The 24840-nt window shown below is 40.2% G+C and overlaps 1 pseudogene across 1 annotated transcript; it reads left to right on the forward strand.

Annotated features, from left to right (window-relative positions):
* Positions 1–2889: 2889 nt before the first annotated feature.
* Positions 2890–3261, forward strand: LOC308522209 (small ribosomal subunit protein eS25-like; annotated as a pseudogene). Its single transcript has one exon. The product of its transcript is annotated as a small ribosomal subunit protein eS25-like (transcript).
* The last annotated feature ends 21579 nt before the right edge of the window (positions 3262–24840 follow it).

Here is a 24840-nt window from a genome sequence, read left to right on the forward strand (position 1 = left end):
AATAATCCATATTGTTTTGTTAGGATTTCTCTTAAATCTTGAATTTTGAATAGACATTGTTTAACAATAAAATTGCTTTCTATAGAAGAATATGTGGTATACAAATCCAACATTTTTAAAAAAAATTGAAAGAATGCATGGCCATTTGGTTAATTGAGTATATCTTTAGAAGAACTGAAAAGTAAGCTGTGCTGGACAGAATTTTAATGAAACGGTGCCCATTGGTATCACTGTGAATAAACAGATATGCTGTATCATTCTCCAAGTTCCAAAAGGATTGGTAGCTGATGTTTTCTGGAGATTATAGTATGCTTCCTAAATTCTTTTCCGATTCACTGATGTGGTCAAAGGATATCTGTGGCAAAATTCCCTGGTACAAGGAATGTACAAAATAGGCATCTGGGCCCAAATTGTTTTCCTAACCAAACACACACACTCACCTAACAATGATTTAACCAAATAACAGGTCCATTAATGAATGCATTTTATTAAAAGCAATAAAAGTACATGAAAATGACATTGTCCTAGGAAATCCTGTCTATATGCCATCTGTTTCTACGGCAACCAACAAATAGTTAGGCCATGCATCTGATTGTCCTGTGTAATTACTTATGTGTTGGGATGGTTCAATGCTTCTAAACATCACAAAGAAGACCTTGATGAAATCTCTTTAAAACATGAAATACACACAGAGACTATCTAAAACTATTTTCCCTTCATGGGATCTAACTTTATCCTTGTAGTGGTTTTGTGTTTTAGCTAAAAAAAAAAAAAAGGAGCACTTTTCTTTCTTAAGGGTCCCTGATGTTAGCCACTTTTGCAGAAACTCAAAAATACTTTCTTGTGCATGAGTTACTTCAGCTGAATGATTACTTTGGTCTAGAAAACTCTAGTACATATTTACACAGTGAAATTCACCTAAAATGTGAAAAGAAAATGTCAAAATGCCTATATGGTAGGTCCCTTAACCCAAGCTGCATATTAACATATTTTGGGAGTTTTTAAAAGTAACCTGTGCACATATGGGTTCAGACTGAACCATTTCCAGAGCCCTGTGCTTTATCAGGTAGTGTTCATTTCTTCCCCAACTACATTAAAGCAAAGCTCCCACCAATTTTTAAGCAGTCCAATCCTATTAACCTAGACCATCTATTAAGACAGTCCCTTAGAATCATGGTTTTAATAGAAACTTCCAGCAAATTTGATGAATTGTTAAACTCAACTACAGTTCACTCTAATACTAACTTGGTAAGATAGTTTTCTTCCTTGGGGGAAAACAAAAAACTTATGCTAATGCCAATTCTTAGAAATTCACATTTCATTGGCCTGATACTTATTAAAAACACCTATAATTTGTTATTAATCACCTATTTATAGGTACAAATAAATGAAAGCTATAGAAAAATAACTAAGTTGTCAATTTACAAGATTGTTTTTATTCATCTCATTTGCCATCTCAGGAGTATGATATAACTAAGTGCCCAGGCTATGAGTTTATTACCTGAAAATTACAAGCAGAAAGTTATGAGCCAGAAATAAGAGCAAAAGAATGATTTATGGTTTTATAAATATTTAATTTTAATTAAGTAGGATATGTTCAATCTTTTTATTTTACACATTAAAAAGCAAACTAACCTGAAGCCCAGATCGCTTAATTGACTTGCAAAGACACCTGATGAAGCCAGAACTAGAGCCTCGTTAATCGGGCCTGTGTCTTGTCTGACTTGACCTGACAGTGATCTAGAGGCATATGCATGTTGGATGCTGACTGACTTTGATTTGCAAGGAATTGGGGTAGAGGAGTTTGGGCTGAAATCATGGTGATTGCTTTGCAAATACCACATTAACATAATAAGCAGATTTTGATTTTGCAAGGGGATGAACGTGAATATTTTATCAAATACTAAAAATTGATTATTTAGATTAGTTTAAAGCTCACTTCAGTAATTTCCAACAAGCAAGATTTAACAGCCAATGGATCCCTGCATTGCACTAAGAATCAAGGCAGACACATCATTAATCATTGATCACTGGACATTTCTAGGCTCATTCTAATGAATACTAAGATTCCTGTAAGAATGTGACCTCAAGCGACTTGAATACTGAGAGCACTTGTAGGAAAACATTTAAGTCCAATAATTAGCAAAATGATTCATTGTGTATCTCTGGATATTGATGACTGTTTTACCTTCAATGTAAACAAGTGGGCAAGTCTTCACTGATGCCTTTTATGGCACCCAGCACCTTCCAAGGATCAATGGAATCATTGGGAAATGAAGTATGCCGGAGACCAATTCCAGCATGACAGCAGGGCTGAATCTGGGAATGGCTGATGGCATTTCCCCAAATCTGAATAGGATACATTAAAATGACTGCTCAGCTGCCAGACAGCTCAGGGCATTTTAATCTACATGTTATTGCCTCCTACTGGCCAAACACCTGAACAACTGTAGGCTAATTCCCCCATCTGACAATGCTTGTGTATACCCTTTGATGTGTATATCTCTGCCTTGCCTCAGGACAAATTGTGTTAATAAAAAGCATGGAGTCCTAGGACGAGGAGAACTGAAGACCTTAGAACTTAGATCTTAGCTCTTTCAGCTAGGCTCCTCTGACCCCCAATGCCTTTCAAAGTTATGCTTCATCTCGGGACTCCTATTTAATCTACACACAGCCTTCTCCAGATTGCCGAACCCTTCTTAATGCTGGAACAAGAACCCTGGCAGAAGTATTTCTCCCCATCACATTCTGCCATGGTAGGACTCACTGGTGACCTAAACAGCCTGAACCACTGATCTGCCACTGAACCAGGGCTAAAGAATCTGAACATTGCTCTCGGGGAGACATCTTGGCGAAGCAGCAGCACAACCCTGCTCTCTGAGTCCCGCGATGCCACCCAAGGACGACAAGAAGAAGAAAGATGTTGGAAAGTCAGTCTAGAAAGACAAAGATCCCATGAACAAGTCAGGGGCATGGCCAACAAGAAGAAGTGGTCCAAAGGCAAAGTTCAGAACAAGCTCAATAACCTGGTCTTGTTTGACAAAGCCACATATGACAAGCTCTGTAAGGAAGTTCCCAACTGCAAACTTAAAACCCCAGCTGTGGTCTCTGAGAGGCTGAAGATTCACAGCTCCTTGGCCAGAGCAGTCCTTCAGGAGCTCCTTAGTAAAGGACTTATTAGTCTCAAAGCACAGAGCTCAAGTGATTTACACCGGAAACACCAAAGGTGGGGACGCCCCTGCTGCTGGAGAAGATGCATGAACAACAGGTCTCACCGGCTGTATATTTTGAAAAATAAACCTTTATTAAATCAAAAGAAGAAGGAGAAGGAGAAAAAAGAGGAGGAGGAGGAGGAGGAGGAGGAAGAGGAGGAGGAAGAGGAGGAGGAAGAGGAGGAGGAGAAGGAGGAGGAGAAGAAGAATCTGAACACTGCTAGAGAAAAAAATTGCAAAATAAAGTTTGGAAATGATGAAGAGATTAAATTTTCAATCTGGGGAGCAGAAATGAGGAGGTATAAAGAAAAAGATTATAGGGATTGATTTTTTTTGTGTGTGCTTTGTTTACTCCTGAGAACTTTGATTCATTGAAATGGCTAAAGGAAACTCTACAATTAAGAAAGAAATTATTAAAAAGCCAATGATCTCAATATGGTTATTTCCCATGGAGAAATTTCTGCAATATACTAAACTGTGAGTTCCTTGTCATGAACCTAAAAATAGTATGATACAATAAAATTGCTTTTCATTTGACTTGTGCATATATTTACAAAAGAAAGTCTACACAAATAATATTCATTTTGACTCAGCTGACAGCATGCACTGAAATCCTGTTCCCTAGAATCTCAACTTCTATGTGCATATGAGATGTTGGATTTAGACTAAGCAGAGAAAATTAAACATTTCTTAATTAAAGAACTCAGAGTCAAGCCTAGAAAAATCCCTAATAGTGAGCAGGTTAGCATTTGAGAAATGCGGTACTTTCTAAATTAACTTGTAGGAGTGACCCTATATGATCAAGTCCAGACTCCTCAGCAGGGTGTAAGGCCCTTTATGATCTAGTCCTATCCACTGGTCTAACCTTGTTATCTGGCCCTGCCCCCTGGTCCAACCTTACCGCCAGCCACAGTGACACCATCCCACCTACACTCACCCTCGAACTATACTTCTGCTGTATATAGCAAAGGGGTTGTTTCCATACCTCTATGCCTTTTCCACTTCTATTCTTATCTAAAAAGAATAATACTCCTCTCCTTTGATTTGCAGATTTCTTCTTATCTTTCTCCCTGAATCAGAAATTGCTTCTGAATTTTTCCCTGATCTTTCCCTATTGTCTTACTAATTCATTTCCAGAGCTTCCCCTACATCCTTGCATGTGTTTCTATTAAAGCATTCATCCCCAGCCTCTATCACAGTGCCTGGCTTGAAACAAAACCAAAGAATCAGAACTGTGAGTAACAGTTTAGACATGTGATGCCTCTAAAGCAGTGGTTCTCAACCTGTGGGTCGCCAACCTGTGGGTCGTGACCCCTTTGAGGGTCGAACGACCCTTTCACAGGGGTTGCCTAAGACCATCGGAAAACACATATATAATTACATATTGTTTCTGTGATGAATCACTATGCTTTAATTATGTTCAATTTGTAACAATGAAATTGGGGGTCACCATAACATGAGGAACTGTATTAAAGGGTCGCAGCATTAGGAAGTTTGAGAACCACTACTCTAAAGTCTAGCAGCTATATCAAGAATCTATGCATCATCTATGAGAGTTTATAGCTCTCAGCAAATAGGGAAAGATGCAATTAAAGCGATCCACAATGCCAGGAATGGGGCTGAGGAATGACTACGATTATAGATAAGAAGGATGAAGTGGGCATCATTGAGAAGGTGGTTAGGGCATGTATTTGAAGGAGGTGAGGAAGTAAGGAAGAGCATATCCTAGTACATCGCAGAGTAAATGTGCCTGCCCCGGAGTGAGCAGGGTGAGGGCAGCACTGGAACCACTGTAAGGACAATGGCTGTTCCCCTAAGGAAAATGGCCATCTTTGCACAATTTTGAGCAGAGAAATGTGAGATCAGGTTTGTTCATTAGGGATCACTACCACTGGGTTAGAATAAATGCAGGGGCCAGGATAGAAGCTAGAAGCAGGGTAGAAGATTGTTCTAACAATCCAACTGAGAGCAGGTGAGAGCCTTGGAGGCAGAGCAGAGAAGGGGATGGAGTCTGGGAAATTGTGGCTCCAAAAAATTAAAAACAGTCTTAAATCTAGATTTTTATTTTCCAAGTAAAAACATCCTTGGGATATGGTCTCAAGAAATTTTCTAGTTCTGACCTAGACAAGCAATTTGGAAACTTGGCTGTGAGGCAAGTATTTTTGGAATACTACTGTATCTCCTATTTTCCTGTCAACTTCCTTCTCCACAATTATCTTTGAATATTTGCAGTTGTACATTTGACAGGGATGTGCAGGTTAAAAACAAAGGCTATTCCCATCGCACAGGCACCCAGGGATTGATTAATGCATGGACGGGGTAAGGCATATGCTCACATTTTTCAACCCCCCATGTAAATACCAAATGTCATCAGGTAACACTTTACCTCCTCCAACACCTCAGCTTTCCTAGGAAGGGTCAGCCAGTCCCTCCATGTATTTCTTGTAACTTAGATCTGGGCATGGAAGGCCATTCTTCTCAAACACTAGACAGACAGTTGCTGCTTATGTATCATAGAGGTGAACCAAGGGAGGCATTGGTCATAGTTGTACATGGGTCAATAGTGACCTGAGATCCCCATACTCCCTGGAAATCCAAGATTTCAATAGTCCATAACACACACAAGCTCAGCAACAAGCCACTCATCCAGGTGAGAGCACAGGACAAGTACGCCAGGCCTTGGAGGTCAAGGAAGTTCAAATGTGACCTGGCCCATTGTTCATGTGACTTTGCCCAAGCCACTGAAACGCCTTGGTGTCTCTCATCTGTACAGTGGGGCTAATGTGGAGCTGTGAGGATGACAGGAGAGAAAGAACAGAGACTACTTAGTACAGGGCTAGGGCCAGCTAAGCCCTTGGTTTATGGAAAGAGTTATTCATTAACTACATGGAACTATTCAGGGAGCTTAAATGTTCATTTCTGGGCAAATGTACTTTTTTAAGAAGTCCATTAAATTGGCAAAAGATCAAAGTGTGTGCTCTTTGGCCTTCTGGAAGAACAATTCTATTAGCACTAAAAAGTAACCTCTGAATTCTAGCCAACATTTTAACTTTTCATACAGATCACTGGAGGCCAGCAATAAGTCCTGACCGATAGTTATCTTTGCAGAGAATTCCAGCCAGCTGAACGGGAGAGAATGTCCCTATGATAAAGTTAACAGCTCCTCTTCCTTTCCATTAGAAGGCAAGATCGATGGGAATAAAATTACTGGCACTTTGATAAAAGAAGCTCAAAACCCTACCCTGTATCATGACAGGGAGAGGATGGCAAATATGGATCTTCCATCTCCACAAAGATGTCAAAATGCATGTTAGTGATTGAGAAGCTCAGGCCAAGCATGCAAACTAAGTGAAGAATATTAAATGATATGGCATTTGCCAAATCTATCCTTAATTATCCTGGGGGGAAATACCAAAGCTACTTCCAAAAGGAAAAGAAAGTTAATCATGACCTTCATCAGTTACACAAAAGTATCGGGAGTATTTCATTGGGAATAAAAGTACACATAGATGGTTTCATACATTTCAGATCCTTAGAAATTGTATTTTTGGGATAAACTTCTTGGGAAGGTTGAGTACATAGACCTAGTCTCTAAAGGACAATTCTTTTCCATCATCTCTATCCAATTATTCCTATAAACTTTCTTCTGAAACAAACCCAAACAGTGAATTATTTTAAATCCAGAATAAGAGAGAGGCTTCTGCGGTTAAAAGGTATATAGATGAAGCTTGTGGTGTCACATTCCACTGGGACCACTTTCTAAAGTTTCCTAAGTTAAAGGTTACGAGAAGCAGCTGCATTTTGGCATTGAGTAATCATGAATTTACTTTTTGAAATACCTCTAAGTATTTACTATAAAAGATGAGTAAAATGTGGAAATGTACAATTTTAAAATAATGTGGTAAAGGATGTGGCATCACTGAGCTTGTGCCGATCGTATCATAACAATTAGTGGCTTCGGGACTGGAGCTGTGTATACATGTATTCATCCCATTTATCTCTATGGAGAAGCCCACAGCCCGTGTGTGGAAAAGTACAGTCTCCAGACTACTGTCTCTAATCAACTGATAATTTCTGGCAGCTCTCAGGAAAAAATACCCACTTATTTCTTTCTGTTCCCTCAGTGTGTTCTCTCTCTCTCTCTCTCTCTCTCTCTCTCTCTCTCTCTCTCTCATGTTGCTTACCTCAAAAGCTCTATTGTCTCTATTACTCTGAAAAATCTCCATAAAATTACCCACTAGATTTCCAGGAAAGAGGCTGAACCCATTCTGAGTTCATTTAGAGATTCACAGACTCTGAGGGAAAGAAAAGCAGGAACACAATTTTAATTTCCATGCCACTGACATTACAGATCCCAAATGTAGCAACAAAATGAACTAATGCTAAAAGAAACACTAGACTTTAAAGAGTGTACGCAGTTCCTAACAAGTTCATAATGGCCAAGTTATCAATTTTAGCTAACATTTTTTAAATTTTCATAGAGAATGATTTGTAAATATTACTCCAGCTTCCTTTATTACCATTGCAGATTTTTAAAACTAATTTCACATAAATTATGATACTAAAGACTGTAAAAGTGTTTTTGTATTATTGTGAATTAAACACCACACTAAGAATGAGAAATTGAAACAAGGAATTTGGTAACTTCTCCTCTTTCATTTCTAATTTTGTTTATTTGAGACCTTTCTCTTTTCTCCTTAGTGAGTCTAGCCAGAGGTTTGTCAAATTTATTAATCTTTTCAAAGAACCAGCTCTTCGTTGCATTAATATTTTTTATTTTAAAAAAAGAACAAATTTGGCATTTTTGTGATCAATATGAACTAAATGGCAATTACATAAACTAGGACCACTTATATAATTACATCTTTATTACTGAACTGACTGGATTTATACAGACAGTTTGTGACATCTGGCCTTAAACGGATAATGGCAGCATTTTCCCTAAATGCTTTGCATACTGCCAGTCATCGGGGCTCTTTCTGGTACTTTGTCATTACCTTCGGATTCTCACACAGCGCTCCCTCTGCAATGTTCTCAAATTGCTATAAATGCCTTTTTGCTCCCTGCTTTTTAGATTTCCGCATCACTGATTAAATGAACTAATTCCTCTAAATTGCTCAAAATAGGGCCTGACACAGAATACAAATTTAATAAAAATTTCCTCTTACTACTATCATCACTGCTACCATTCAGACCCATTTGCCACCACTTACGATTTTGTAGAAGTATGTTTCAAAAATTTGGAGCATGCTATACTTAGGGCTGTAGTTTCCATGTTTTAGCCTCCTTTCATATTATACTTTCTTTCCATTAAAAGAAACATCAAAGGAAATAAATTTCCATTATTATTTTAGACATTCAGTCCTCATATATGGAAAAATATGATTTAATTCTTGTATAAAATGTAAGTGTATTTATGTGTCTATACATTCATTTTATATTAGCAGTGCATAGGAAAAAATCTGATAAAAGAATGGACACCAGATTGTTAACAATGATTACCTTTAAGGTTGGGAATGTCTTTACTTTTTAAGCAACAGAGTTCTGTAAAAACTTTAATGTTTCAGTAGTTTGTATATTTTGTAATCACAAAAACAATGAGAATTTTAAGAGACTTGATTCTCTTTCCAGTTATACTGGTCAATACAATCCAAATTCCCTTTAGACACCAACACTACTGTGTGTGTGTGTCTACAAATAGCACAGAGCCCAAACCCCATGCAAGAACAATGCAGAGATAGTTGGGAAGAATGAACAGTGTTGTCCATCTTGCCTGAAGCCTTTACCATCCTAACCCTGTTGTTTGTGAAGTCGTGCTCCCCATTTGCTTCCCCGAGACTCCCAGGAGGCCTTGAGCACTTGGTCTCATCATTTAGACCCAGATCCTGCCTCTCTCCCAATGGACTGAGTGTTTGAAAGTGGACCATGATGTTGGACCTTGGATGTTTCTCCATGCACTTGGCTCCCTCCTTTAGCCCTCAGGCATTTATGGGAACATCCCTCACTAGCTTCGGCCTCATGGTGGAAACACAAACCCTGAATCAATTTTGCAGAAAAGAGCTTTTCTGGAAATGTGGCTAAATGCTCAGGGGAAAAGCGGGAATAACCTGCAGCATTCATACTTTATTTAAATGCCTGAAGCCTGAAAAATGCCTGACAAGAATTGGAAATGTTACCCCTTGACCAAAACCAGCCAAGGCATCATTCAGGTTATAGACATTAAATAATATAAAGATGGAAGAACAGCCAGCCATTGCCTGGTATCCAGATAGTCTACAATGCCATCAAAAAGAATTAAAGCTAATTGGAAAAAGTAGAATAATAAAGGTAATGTGAGGAAATTTTCTTAATCTCCCCAAAAAGAGACAATTAGGTGGAGTGGGACCCACCTCAGCAGATTAAACATAGTGATGGGGGATGAGTCATGGGAAGGCTACCCCAAAGTAGCAGGGCGTCTCCAAAAATGGTCAAATCTGCTTCACTATGTGAAATTTGTCCCTAAAAGCCACAACCCAGAGGGAAGAAAATTTGTTGACAACCTAGGCTCCCTCCTGAAACCTGCTTCATAGTAGATAAACACTGGGCAAGACGCACAAGACAATCATTGAGAAAAGTTCTATCACTCACACCTTGAAAAATTCAAAGGTCAGGTCACGAATTACCAGCAAGTATTTGTGGTGAAGAGATCTCTGCATTTAACTTTTCTAAACTTGTTCTAGGTCACAAACCTTGAATCCAATGAAATGCTTGACAACTACATGTGAACATTCAAATTTGCACTCAGCTTCAGAGACTTCACAGACCTCCTGTTGCCTATGGATCGGAGGTAAGAACCTTTGAAATAGAAGCTAAATCCCTTTGTGGAAAGTTAAAGCTGGGTGAGAAAATATCCTTTCACATTTACCATACAGAAACATGGAATTGTTGATACAGAATTTTAAAACAGAAAAACACAGGAAAAAGATGGCCTTTACTAGTGCCTCATTAGATGGAGGGGTGACTCGTCCTTAGAACAACTCATATCTCATAGCTCTACTTGAAAAGTTCCTAGCCAATGAAAATAATCATGGTAGTCAAAGTAAGAGTCATTGACTGTGAACATACCACATGCCAGGTCTCAGGCACAGAAACTGTTATTTAACAATTACAAAAAATTGTAGTGGCCATTTTAAGTAAGCTAATACACTGAGCTTAGGAGAAAGCTTGGTATATATATCAAGTACTCCAGTTAGCAATTACAAGCAGGAAGTACTAATGTGCTGGTGGGTTTATATAAAAACTCCCACCGGGACACCTGACACCACCCTTCCCTGAAAAGCCATCAATCCACCCAAAGCATGAGAACCAAATACAGTAGCCACTCCTCACCCCTACCTATGGTTTCACTTTCTGAGGTTTCAGTTACCATGGACAATCCCAGTCTGAATATGTTAAATGGAAAATTCCAGAAATCAACATTTCATAAGTTTTAAAACACACAATATTTTAAGAAATGTGATGAAATCTCGACCCATCCCACCTGGGGCCTGAATCATCACTTTGTCCATTGTATCCACAATGTGTGTACTCCCCACCTATTAGTTACTTAGTACCTGTAGATTATCAGATTAACTGATCAGGTATCCCAGTGCTTGTGGTCAGTAACCCTTATTTTACCTAATAATGGCCCCAAAGCTCAAGAGTAGTGATGCTGGCAATTTGGATGTGCCAAAGAGAAGCTGTAAAGGGTTCCCTTTAAGTGAGAAGGTGGGTACAATACAATGAGATATTTTGTGTCTGTGAAAGAGAGAAACTACATTTACACAACTTTCATTACAGTATATTATTGTAATTACCCCATTCTATTTTATTCTTAGTTATTGTTGTTGATCTCTTACTATGCTTCATTTATAAATTAAACTTTATCATAGATATGTATGCACAGGGAAAAAACACCTATGGGGTCAGGTACTATCAATGTTTCAAGCATCCATTTTGGATCTTGGAAGGTCTTCCATGTGGATAATGGGGGCTGGGGGACCTCCTCTATGCTCCTTAAATATTGTGGGTAAGACTGACCAGAAACTACATTTAGAATAAACATCTAAAAAATGCTGAAACCTGGGATTGAACCAGGGACCTTTAGATCTTCAGTCTAACGCTCTCCCAACTGAGCTATTTCAGCTTACTTAGGTAGCTCCTACATAACTGTAATGGAATAACAGATGTTTTACAATAACAACAACAACAAAAAAGTTCACTATTCAGGTTTGGCTGGAGATAGGTACTTAACAAATATTATAGAAGTCTTTGTTTATAAGCTAGAAGCAATAAATAATTTTACTTTTCTCAGTTATGTTTTAACTGCCCTGCAATCTGTTTTTCCCATTTAAAAATAAATCATGGACATTTTTCACATCGAAAGGAAAAAAAAGATGACCTTTGTTGGCATTTTGATTCTGATATATGACTAATTTCTAGAAAAATGACAGCATGGTCCACCTAAATATTTAATGAAATATCAATTTTTCATGAAAGCAATGTTCTATGGATCCACAAACGTAGCCAGGATTAGAAACAAGCTGAAGACTAAAGCTCCAAGGAGCTCACTCAGGGGAAATGACAGACACAGAAAATATGAACAAGGAAACTTGAACAAGAAAGATAAAGTAAACTGGAAAGTTTTGTGATAGCAGAATAGGGCTCCAAACATGTCAATGCCCTAATCTCCAGATGCAGTATGTTAGACTGCCTGGCCAAGAGAATTAAGGTTGCAGATTCTTTTACCCTATAAGTTTAAAATCCTATAAACTCAATAAATATGGAAGGTCAGGCTGTAGCTAAATTCCAGTATTGGCTTAAATTAGATTTTATATGATTTAAAATAAAGACCGACTCTAACACCATTTTTCATTGTCAGACACATTTCTCCCTTTTTTTAGGTAGAACCTGTGCAGTGGAGGAACTGAGCCACTCATTTCCCTGGGCCTCAGTTTCTTCACCTGTAAAATGGTGACAACACCTGTTATGGGTTGAATCATGCCCCCTGCCCTGCCCCCCCCCCCCCCCCAATTCAGATGTGGAAGTTCCTCAGAATGTTACTTGAAGAGATTATCAAATTAAAATGAGGCTGCGGGCAGTGCCCTCGGCGGTCCCAGATCTGTCTCTTGGCTTCAACAGTGTTTGGACGGAACAGACCCAGGGGCCCCCTTCTTCCAGCCTCCGCCACTCTCCTGCGTCCTATCCAGTCACCACTTCAGAACCACCTCTGGGCCCAGCCAACACACCGTTTTTTTTCTACCTTAACTCCTTATTGCCAAACAGCCACGAGCTCCCAAATTCGTCAGAATTATTCCCCCGAGGTGGAGGCAGCCGTCAACCGCCCGGCCAGCCTGCCTCTGCGGGCCTCGCACACCTACCTCTCTCTGGGCTTCCATTTCCACCGCGACCACGTGGCTCTCCAGGGCGCGGGCCACTTCTCCGCGAGGTGACAGCGCGGTGGCCACATTCTCTTCCAGGACGTGCTGAAGCCTCCCAAGGTGAGGGGGCAAAACTCAGGACGCCAGGGAAGCCGCCTGGTCTTGGAGAGGAGCCTGACCCAGGCCCTTTTGGAGCTGCAGGCCCTGGGTTCTGCCTGCGCTGACCCTCAGCTCCCTGACTTCCGGGAAAACCACTTCCGGGTGAAACTCATCAAGAAGATGGGCGACACCTGACTCGCCTCCGCAGGCAGCCGGCCCCCAGGCTGGGCTGGGCAAGTATCCCTTGGAAAGGCTCACCCTCAAGCATGACTAGGAGCCTGTGGAGCCCAGAGGCCTTTGAGGGGCCCCGCTGCATTCCCCTGGTGTCTCTGGCTTATACCTGAGCCTCTCCCAGAAACTACTAGCCATCCTTGTAACCACCCTGAAGCCCTCTCCCATGCATTGAACCAAATGAAACAATAAAGCTTTTTGCAGGATAAATAAATAAATAAATAAATAAAATAAAGCTGCTAAGGTGGGGCCTTAATCCAGTCTAACTGGTGTTCTTATGAGAGGAAGAGACACCAGGTGCTCCTGCACCGAGGGACGTCCATTCAAGGAAAAGGCAGCAAGATGGTGGCCGTCTGCAAGCCAAGGAGAGGCCTGACTCAGGTCCTCCCAGGACGGCCCTAAGAGGAAGCCAGCCCTGCCCACACCTTGATGGAGGACTTCCAGCCTCCAGAACTGTGAGAAAATACATTTCTGCTGGTTAAGGCTCCCACTATGTGCTATTTTGTTATGGTGACGCTAGAAAACCAATACACTACCCAATTGACAGGGTAAGTATGTAAGAAATTCAGAGTAAATAAGGAGATGAAACAAGGTCATAGATGCCAAAAGCACTAGGTAGAGATCCAGGGGTAATGTTATTGGGTGTAATATAGAGATGAGGAACCAAGATAGAATTCTAATTTTTTAAATTACTTTTTAAATATCAAGGATTGAATCTTTATTAATCTCTTTGTTTTGCCCAGTAAATTTTTATAGACGAAAAGAAGCACACTTCTTCCCCAAATGTAAACCTCCTGATTAATATTGCAAGTAGTTTGGGGACAACATTTTCCAAAGGGCCAGAGTCATTTGTCTGAAATCATCCAGAAATTGGGGGTCTAATAATTGGATAATCACTGCAGTTTTGACTTCTTTCTATAGCAGTTTGGTAAGAAAATATATCTTTTTAAGAATAAAACATTGCTGAGTAGGCACAGAGTCATTTCCAAACATTTCTTTGAAACATGAAACCAAAGCATTCTGAGTCAGGAGACCTTCAAGTTGTGAATACCAGACTCCAGAATTCAAGAGGCCCAACCCTTTAAATGAAAACTTAAAAGACAGAAATATTTTTAGCAAGCCTCTGAATACTAAGAAAAAAGAGCTTTTACCAAAATAAGTCAGAATTGAAGGTTGAGGGTTTTTAAGACAAATCTCCTGAAATCTGTCACATTTTCTTGAATAGCTTTGCTCTTACAGGCCTATTTCCTGAGGATAAGCCACGGTGGGTTTACACTGAATAATAACCACTGTGTTAGATTTCTCTTCTAATTATCTTCCCTTTCAAATGTACCCAGAGGTTCACTCCTCCTATGTGGTTCTCCATTTCCTTGATCCCCAAAGCCAAGTGCAGCGTCGGCTGTAGGATGAAAGGATCTGGGGCTTTAACTTCTCAGTTACGACCATTTTCAGTCTGTGGAGTTAATTCACAGCACATCAAGTATTAGAAATTCTCATGTTCCGTTATTAATAAACACTCTTCACAAAGCTCATCTCCATCTGCCTCAAATTCCTGATCAGGCTCCTCAAGTGCAACAGTCCACTGACTGCAGGGATGTCCTGGGAGACGAGGCCAGTTTGCTCCAGGCTCATCCAGGCAGCGTCCCTGTGAGAGATGAGACTTGCAGGAAAGACACCGCCGGCTGCAGTCTTGATTGAGCCTTGCTCAGAGTGACGGCTAGGGACACAGCTGCCATGGCCCCATTTGCTTCCCTGCCCAGGCCCTGAGACCCTGGCTCCATAACCCTGCAGGCTCAGCAGGTCCTCCTGGCCCAGGTGGTCAGGCTGTGACCCCGACTCCAAGGCCAGAACTATAGGACAGACCAGAACTGTCTGGGCTTCAGGGCCTCAGTTGCAAAGTTTGAACCACATGACCATTCCCCAACTTGAGCTGGAATCTGATTCAAAGTTCAGATACACTTCATGCTGGGAGATTTCAGATTTCTCCAGAATATAATTTACTCCTAGAAAGGAGAAAACATGCTTTTTCAAGGCTGTTATTTACTATTATTGGTTTCTAACCTCCCTGTGGCTTTGCCCTAATAGGTTTGGTCATGGTGAACATGACATAGTTATGACTTTAATATCATGTCCTTCACGCAGTGAAGCAAACTGTCCATTGGCTTTGGATTACATTCTTAACCCCTGTGATCCATTTTAAACCTTACTGCAAACATCTCTGAGCTTCATTCAGTTCCCATTGCTCTGAATTGGACAAAATGTTATCTATAAGTTCCCTGCCAGGTCCAACTTCTAGGATTCCCTAGGGCAGTGGTTCTCAACCTTCTGGCCCTTCAAATATAGTTCCTCATGTTGTTACCCAACCATAAAATTATTTTCATTGCTACTTCATAACTGTAATGTTGCTACTGTTATGAATCATAATGTAAATATCTGATATGTAGGATGGTCTTAGGCGACCCCTGTGAAAGGGTCGTTAGACCACCAAAGGGGTCGCGACCCACAGGTTGAGAACCGCTGCAAGAAATGCCATAACCCTGGTTTCCAATACATCAAGTCAAGTGTTAAGGAATTCCCCCCCAAAATAGCCAGAAACTATGGTTTAAATACCAGCATAGGTTAAAAACTGCTTCCACCTAGAGAGGTTTAATCGATCATGACACTGTTTTAAAAGGATTATAAAACTATAGAAACACAATAAGGAGCAACTTCCTCTGATTAAAAGAAAAGGCTGACCATGGCGATTCTGCTGGGTTAGGTGCCAGTGACATGGCAGAACTGTGAAGTGATCTTCTATCCCACTGTTTCGTTTTGTTTTGTTTTGGTTTGGTTTCTCCTGCTGTAGACTTTCTTTACTGAGTTTTGTGTTTTGAAGTTACCTCCCACTTGCACAAGTCACGTGATCACAGCACCCAGCTTACTTCATGAGCCTCCCAAAAAAGAATGCCGCCCACTTTTCTGCAAAGATAGAGCACCTCCGATTTGACCCTTTGTAACTGTCAGGTGACCTTTGCCAGATAGAAGGTGATATTTAAGGAAATGACCCCTCTTCCCCCCTTCCCCCACCCGACTGGTAAATTTTATTATCAAATTTAATCCTTGGGAAATCACGGGAAGGACAAAATTGTGAGCAATGATTGACAAAATCTGAAAATGAGCTTTCAACGTCTCAGATCCCTTCATAGCTAACAAAATTCTCATTTTCCAACGTAGGGCCTCAGACAGTTCCAGAAGCACCCCTTGACCTTTCTTCAGCATTTGAAATAAGAAACTGCTTCTTAAGCCTTCTCTTTTTTCTTACTTCTGCAATCTATTAAAGTATACACCTACATGTAGCCTTTAAGAGGCCCCCTTACAAGATATGTGATCACTCTTCAAGGAAATAAAGATATTTTCTATCCTCTCATTCTCTTATTTTCTTTCTCCACATTCTTCTCTTCAATAGAATGATCCAATTATCTAAGAACCTCTCTTCCTCTTATTTAAAGCCACATTCAAAGCAATCGACCATACACAAGTCTTTTATGTGCAAGAGCAAAACAGTCTCAAGTGTAGAAAATACACTTGAGTGATTCCTAGAACCACATCATGGTTTCAATAGCCCAAAGTCCTTACATCTGCTAGCTAAGAGAAACATTGTGGGCTGGTGTCCAGAGTCGTTCCTTCCTCTCTTGGTGCTTGCTTCTTCTCTCAGGGCCTTTCAGGCACCCCTGATTGCATCTACTCTCACCTGCCCCCTTGAGCTTCCTGCTGTGGAATCCATCATCTCTTTCTGATGTCCACACCCACCCAACTGAAAAATACCTGTTAAGGCTGAGACCCTACATGACTGTGATAAACTGTCAAAATTATTTGGTAGTGCTCGACCTCAGTAAGTTACCTCAAAGTAATAGACCTTAAGAAAATGTTGGTAACGGTGGAAAATTCAAGTTCATGTCTGATTTTCAGGACCAAGAATTTCCTCTGCATTCTCATGTACAACCTTCCCTTACTTCAAATCTTTTGTTAGCATATCATTGTTGTCTGGGCTTTTCAGCATTACCACCATGACACTGGTAACCTATCTCACCGTTTCTGGGTATTTGCTATTATGTGCAGCCAGAGAATTTCAAATGACTTCAAGGTAATCTAAGGTATATAAAAAAATTACCCAAGGTCATTTAATATGATATGATTTTTATAATTCAAACACAATGATTTTATAATTTAAAAACACAATGTAATGTTTTTAAATTCTCTGCAACCTCTTGTTTAATATAGAGATCTAGAAATTGAAGAATGAAGTGACTCTTTTTTGGGTCAGGATGGAACAAAAAATCAACATTAGAGCAAAAAAAGTACAGCCCTGTTCTGCAAATTTTCATCTAGTAATCAACTGGGACCCAGCTCTGCTTGTCTAAAGAGGCAAGAGAATAAAGGTTCAATGCGGTCTTTGTAGACGTAGAAGAGAATAGGATATAGCAAAGCTACAGAAAACTGGAAATCATGTGATGTTTAATACTGTTCACCACTGAAAGGTTTAAATGTTACAGAAAATTCCACCTGAAGTGCAATAGGAGATTACTTTTGTCAGCAGTGTCTATATGATTAGAAGTTTTATGCCTTTCCCAGTATAATGTGAATGATGGGTGTTTATTCACATACAGCCCAAAACCCCAAGACAGTAATTATATATAATTCACCATAAAATAGTTAATTATTGCATGTTCTAGAAAATAGAAGAATTGAAAGTCAACTCTATAATTAGAAAAATATCCCTATCAAAAATGAGCTTTTCTTTTATTTCTTTGGAAATTATAGGCTATGATTTACTTTACCATTCAAGTCACAATTGAGACAACCCATTTTAAAGCCAACCCAGGGAGGTACATAACTATCAACTGTGTATACCTGGGCATCTCTCATGGTGCTGGATCACCTGTGGGGTTAGGGGTAGACATGGCTCAAGCTGGATCATCCTGTGGGTGATTCATCCACTTAGAGAAATATTTTTCTATATGAAATGTATAGTTGCCATAAAATATCAATTTTTGTTGGACTGGTACACTGCTGCCCATGACTTCAACAAATAGGTCGGAGTATTTTATTCTCAACTGCACTACAAGGGATTCTGCATAAGAACCGCCAAATACTACCACATATCGTTGGTGAGCCCCATTTTCTCTGCCATGATGGTTTAGAAATTGGCAAGATCAGTGAAGGCTTGCTTATTGCTGAGATAGTGGAGGGTCCAAGTACTCAGGTCTCTGCAATGAAAGCACAAACACACTTTGCTTATGATACCAGTTAAAGCAGAATGACCTGCTCCTTAGTACATGCTTGAATATGACGCCAAAATGCAAACATTGAACGCATGTTGAGATTTTTCACCCCCTTTTCGCTTTGGATATTTTAATGAAGATGGCCATTCTGGTTAATAGTGACATATGAGTGCAAGCAGCAGAAAGCAGGAGGGCCTACCATTCCTCAAAGTTCATTCTGGGCATGTCCCTGCCATCCTGGGCACTGGGTAGGAGCTCCAGATCCTCTCTCATCACAAGATGGTCTTTCCTCCTGGGCTGTGAGCACTGTACCAGGGCAATCGACTATCAGCCTGACTCCAAGGGTAGCTCCTACTTGAAAAAGATAAGCTGGCATTGCCTCACTGTTTTCTAAGACTTTATAAAACCCATGGTTAATCACCTGGAGGGTATTTTCTAGCCTTTGTGGTTTGCCTGCTGCATTCACATAAAGTCAATACGAGTTTGGATTTCCTAAGTCATAAGGGAGCCAAATAACAATTTTCCATTGAGCTGTTTCCAGTGGGGTTTTCTATAAGCCTAAAGAAGTCTGTTGTTTGAGGTGAGATTGTTTTTAATCCTCAACAATAAAGAAAATGATTCACATACCCTCCCCACTTGTTAGACATACTAATTTCAAGCAGCATAATGCCCAAGTGGCTGAATGCAGACATCAAAATAAAAAAGAGGGGGAGGGGTCTAAAGACATAAAATGACAATTCACAAATAAGAAACACAGGTATCCAATGAAAATATTAAAAAGAATTTCATCTGACTAATATTCATAGAAATATATTGTGATGATTTATTTTCTTTATTAATCTCGAATATTTTGTTTCAATGAATAGTAAATGTTGGCAAGAATTAGATGAGACAGACATTCTACTGTATACTGGAAAGAATAAAGTAGAAAACTTTTCTGTTTACAGAAGATAAAGGAACTTTGACCCAGTAATTTTATTAGTAGAAGTCTGTGGCGGAGACTGCTAAGATAGCCCCAAATATCCATTCTCCTCGTCTTCTCTTAGAAAAAAGAATTCAGCTAGGCTCATGGAATTAAGACTACATTTCTCAGCCACAACAATGTTGTTAGAGAAAAAATAGAATATAAAACTTAAACACAGTTTAATTATAGAAAAAGAACAAACAAATGTAAGACAAGATTTTAGCAACAATTCATATCAATAGGTCAGATTGTGAGTAACATTTCTTTCTTTTATTATTTTACTAGAGGCCTGTTGCACAACATTAGTGCATTAGGGGGTGGGGGGTTCCCCTCAGGCCGGCCTGTGCCCTTTAGCAGTCAGGGAGCCCTTGGGGGATGTCTGACTGACAGCTCCCCATGGGGAGCTGGCCTAAGCTGCAGTCAGACATCCCTAATACTGCTGCAGAGGCGGGAGAGGCTCCCGCCACCACCGCTGCACTCACCAGACTTCAGCCAGCTTGTGGCTGATCCATGCTCCCCCTGTGGGAGCATAATGACCACCAGGGGGAGCTCCTGTGTTCAGTGTCTGCCCCCTGGTGGTCAGTACACATCATAGCAACCAGTCATTCTGCCATTGGGTCGATTTGCATATTACCCTTTTATTATATAGGATATTTTCTCCCAAAATGCCAATTTCTGCTTCCTAATTCTGTTTGGAAAACTCTCACAAGCCAAATCCTCAGACTCCCTTCCTAATCCCAATTCCAGGACCTTATTTTCCCTTTCTCCAATTTTTTTTGTTTATGGGCATCAATCTAATCTCTTTTCCCCACTGGCATAGCCTTCTCCTCCCTAGTGATCAGGGGGCAGAGTGGTGATAGGGGAGAAAGGAACCTGGCATATCAAGGATTTTCTATAGCAAATAGGGAAGGAAGAAATGCTGTAAACACTTAGGGCTGATATGGTATGTTCCAGCAAATAAAGAGCAACTCCACCCCAAAACAATTGATTGGATCCCTTTGATATGTTTCAGGTTAATTAAGAGCTTGAGTCAATCATTGTTTCTGACCTCATAAATACAAGCTATAAATCTAGTCAATACAAGTATTTCCATTTTTGAAAAGTATTTCAAGACAGTACAAAAAAACCCCATCTTGGAACTTTTTATGGAATATCAAAATTCCAACAACGCCCACACACAAATCACAGTTCCTAATGAAGAAAGATACAGCTAGTGAAATTATTGGTTTGCCACCACATCATAAAAAAATTAGTGACTTATAATTCCAAAATCATATTTTTGGAAGCTAGGAAGAGACCTATGCTATTAACTTAAAGTTATTAATAGTTCTTCACTGTTAAACGATACCAAGAATTATGACTCATATAATAAAGGTATCATTTCACTGACATTAATAGCATTCTCAGGGTTGTAAAAAGTAATGCATATGTCTTATTAAATGAGAATAAAAGACTTTGCACCAAGTTTTTGATCCTTTTAAAACTTTTAGAAGCACTTTATAATTCACTTTGACCTCATCTAGTGATATTAGTTATAAGAAAATTTGAAAATCACACTTTTCCACTACACAATACACGACAATGCCAGGTGGAAAGAACAATATACTGAAGAGCCAGGTCCCCTCGTCCTGCCCCGATGTTGCCTCTGAAGCCAGAACTCGACATTGCACTTAACAACAAACTGTTTTTAATAAAATGGTCACTACTGCCTCCGAGTGGTGGATTGTTTTCAGAGTTCAAATTGCATTCATTTCAAGTCCTCTTAGTGCAGCTGGAGAGAATTTTGAGATGGACAGGGTACATATCACTTCAAGTTTAACTATAGTTTGAGAACATGAAGAGTCTATTTTATTTAGAGGAAGAGAGTACAAAAACTCAACCACACGCAGTGGCCAGCTCTGTCCAGAGAATCTGTGCTCCATGAGGAAGCTGAGGGCTCCCAGGTTCTGGGCATGCTTTATCCAGGCAGCACTCTGTGACACTCATGTTTCGCCACCGCACTCTCACCTCCCTCATCAGAAACCCTGGCCACCAGGTATACGGAACTCATCAGTCATAGAATGCCCCTGGAAAGACACAATGGAATACTATGCTGCTGTAAAAAGGAAGGAACTCCTACCATTTGCAACAGCATGGATGGACCTGGAGAGCATTATGCTAAGTGAAATAAGTCAGAGAAAGATAAATATCACACGATCTCACTCATTTGTGGAATATAATGAACAACATAAACTGGAACAAAAACAGAACAAAAACAGATGAACAAAAACAGATCCAGAGACAGAGAGGCATCGATCAGACTGTCAAACCTCAGAGGGAAGGTAGGGGAGGGTGGGGGTAAGGGGGAGAGATCAACCAAAGGACTTGTATGCGTGCATATAAGCCCAACCAATGAACACAGACACCGGGGGTGGGGGGGGAGGGCATGAGTGAGGGGGGTAGGGGGGGGACAAGGACAGGGGGGGGACAAGGACACATATGTAATACCTGAATAATAAAAAAAAAGACAAAAAAATTATGAATGCAGAACCAAGTGAGTTCTCTCACCTTAGGACTGAAAATGATACTTGGAAAGAGCTTTTTCCTCTGTGGAGTGTCATTGTGTGACTTTGACTTTGTGACTGCAGAGCCTGACCAGTCCTTCAGGGATGTGCAGAATGCAATGGGAGGTGTCTACAAGCTTATAAGAGTTTTGGTTCTGCTAGATAAGAAGGCTATGAAAAGAATTTAGAGTAGAATCGTACAGTAAATAGTTGAATCCAACCAAATATTGACAGCATCCAGGCAGGAGCTGATAGTCTCAAAGCTGATTTCAGAATTAAATAATATGTAATTTGAAGAAGGTTGTAAGACCACCCCATTTGACAGGCATGGACTCAAGGCCCCTAATGGCTTAATGCCCATTAAAGAGAGCTCTGCCTGTGCCTTTGGACGGTGAGAGGAATCCCCTCCCAGCCTGTTACTCCAGATCTTCTGTCCTGACCAAGACTTACGGTTGTATACAACCTCATTAAATATGGAAATAAAAACAAGCAGTGTTCAATGGATACTTTAAGCACTGGTAATGCTTAAGAGAATTTGAGTACTTAACAGATTAATCTAATCATTGAAGTATAAAAGGGCATTTGAATAATTAATTTAGACTTGTGCATGTGTATATTTTATTTTTCAATTACAGTTGACATACAATAGTATTTGTTTTAGGTGTAAACATTAGACGTTTATAAAACTTACAAAGTGATCATCCCAATAAATCTAGTACCCATCAGACTAGGCTTGAGTTTTTAAGATGGAAGGAATAAGAGAAGTTGACTAAGAGGAGAAGGAAATTGGGGGAAATCTGTAATACTCTCAACAATTAAAAAAAAAAAGAAGAGTTGACTAAGGTTGTAAAGAGTATGAGATTATTTAAGAGAATTTATGGTTCTCCATATGAACTGTTTTAATGTATTTGATTTATCAGAATGCCTAAGTACTAGGGGAGGTTTGTGTGTTAATTAGACATTTGAAGGACTTCAAAGAAAGCTGATTGTATTAATTTACAAATGCAGTGTGAATGTTAAAGGGAATTTTATTAGATTATAAAAGCACCTTTAAAAGTGACTGTTGAAATTTGCTAGGTTTATATATAGACTAGAGGCCCAGTGCACAAAAATTTGTCTCTCAGCCGGCCCGCGCCCTCTCACAGTCCGGGAGCCCTCAGGAGTTCCGTGAGAGTGGGCCTAAGCCACAGTCTGGCCTCCCTCTGCAGGAGGTGACCAGTGTGCCAATCAGGGTACAGTGCCAGCCTGTGAGCAGCCAGCCCCAACCCCCAGATCGCCCCCTCTGCCACTGCTGGTCACCACTGCCCTCCCCCCATCACCATCCCCTCCCTCTGCCCACTGGCACATGCCTTGGCTGGCCGCACCCTCTGCCAATCAGTTGTTCTGCCATTCAGTCGATTTGCATATTATGCTTTTATTATATAGGATGATAAGATTTGTAATTTAAATTTTAAGGATAGGGAAAAATTAGCTTTCTAAATTTGTTACTTATTAAAGTTACTAAGGAATTTATAACTTATTAAACTTACAAGTCAAATTTTGACTTATTAAAGTCAAATTTTAATTTTGCACAAGCTGATGAGACTCTGGGTAATCTTGTTTGAGCACAAACTCTTCCCTCAATGACATCAAAACACCCCCTTGGACAAGGAGGTCACCAGGACCAAAGATCCATTAGCCTGGAGAGTCCAGGGCCCATCTTTGCTACTGTGGAGAGAAATTCTGCCCAGGAGCAAGACCAATTCAGAAGGCAGAAGAACCAAGGAATGAAAGGTGCCTCTTTTTAACCGTGATTTCCCATTATGCCTGGAATCTGACCTCCCTGAACTTTTGTAAACCAATATAGTCAGTCCCTTTTGCTTGGATTAAGTGGAGTTGAGTTTTTCTCACTTGCAAGTAAAAGCATCCTGATTCAAGAGTTCAGAGCTCAAAGCACCTTCCCTCTCTGATTTTTTTCTTCCTTTGAGCTTTGAACTGACAGACGATGTTAGGACAACAAGTATTTATCCTTATATGTCAGTTTATTTAGACATAGAGAAATTGTTGGTAGTCCATTTTTGCATGACTAGAAAAGCACCAGGCAAGTTAGAGCACTTTTAGTGTATCAGTGAAATTCCTACAAATGAGATGGGAGGAAAGACAGGGTGCCCAACAGGAAAATGGACAAAGTATATTAACATGCAAATGACCAAAGGAACCAGAATCCTCACTAGAATCAGAAAAACACAAATTGAAACCACCCTGAGATACCATTTTCACCCATCAGATTGTCCAAAAATCAGAATTTTTATAAAATCATTTGTTGGTGGGGATGCGGAAAAACAGAGCCCTTTTGCACTGTAGTGGGACCAGAGCGTGGTGCTCATCTGGAGAGCAATCTGGCAGGATTTTGTGAGATTGAGCACACTGATACCCTCAGACACAGCTTCTGTACTCCTGAGTATATCTCCCAGGAAAGTGCCCTCACAGGTGCCCAGGGGGCCATGTGGGTTGAGTACAGCTTTGGGGTTTCCGGGAATGGGAGGCCAGAAGATGTTCATCAAAATGGACGTGCACCACACATACAATCCAACGCTCTCCAGAAGGAAGGAGACGGGAAAGAAGGAACTAACCACATTCGGCAACATGGCTTGGAAAAAGAAACTAAGAAACAGAATTGATTTAGAGCACAATACCCTTGAAGTACGTTTTAGAAAACAGAAAACAATAATATGTTTCTCATTGGACACATTTATAAAGAATTCATTTGGAAAGATACATAGTAAAAAATACACCAGACATAGGGAGGGGAATGAGATTGGGGACCAGGAGTGAAAGGAGAGGAAAATAAAAAGAGAATAAAAGAGGGGCTACAGTATAAAATGATGGTGTTTCTACGCCATGAAATTGGGGCATGATCAGCTCAGTTCCCTGCATCTAAAAGATCTTCATGATCACAATTTAGAATTGAAAAAGGAACAAACTGAAAACCAATAGTAATAACTTAATATTTCCCCCAAAGGAAATTTGGGCATATAAACTCAGAGGCATGGCCGGCCAGCACTACACTTTACCGTGGATGCTGACTGTGAAATAAAAGGGTAGCTTATGCAATAACATTCTGTGGCCATGACGGAGGGAAAATAGAACTCG

This window comes from Myotis nattereri (assembly GCF_964212035.1).
Source record: "Myotis nattereri genome assembly, chromosome: 7".
Taxonomy (NCBI): domain Eukaryota; kingdom Metazoa; phylum Chordata; class Mammalia; order Chiroptera; family Vespertilionidae; genus Myotis; species Myotis nattereri.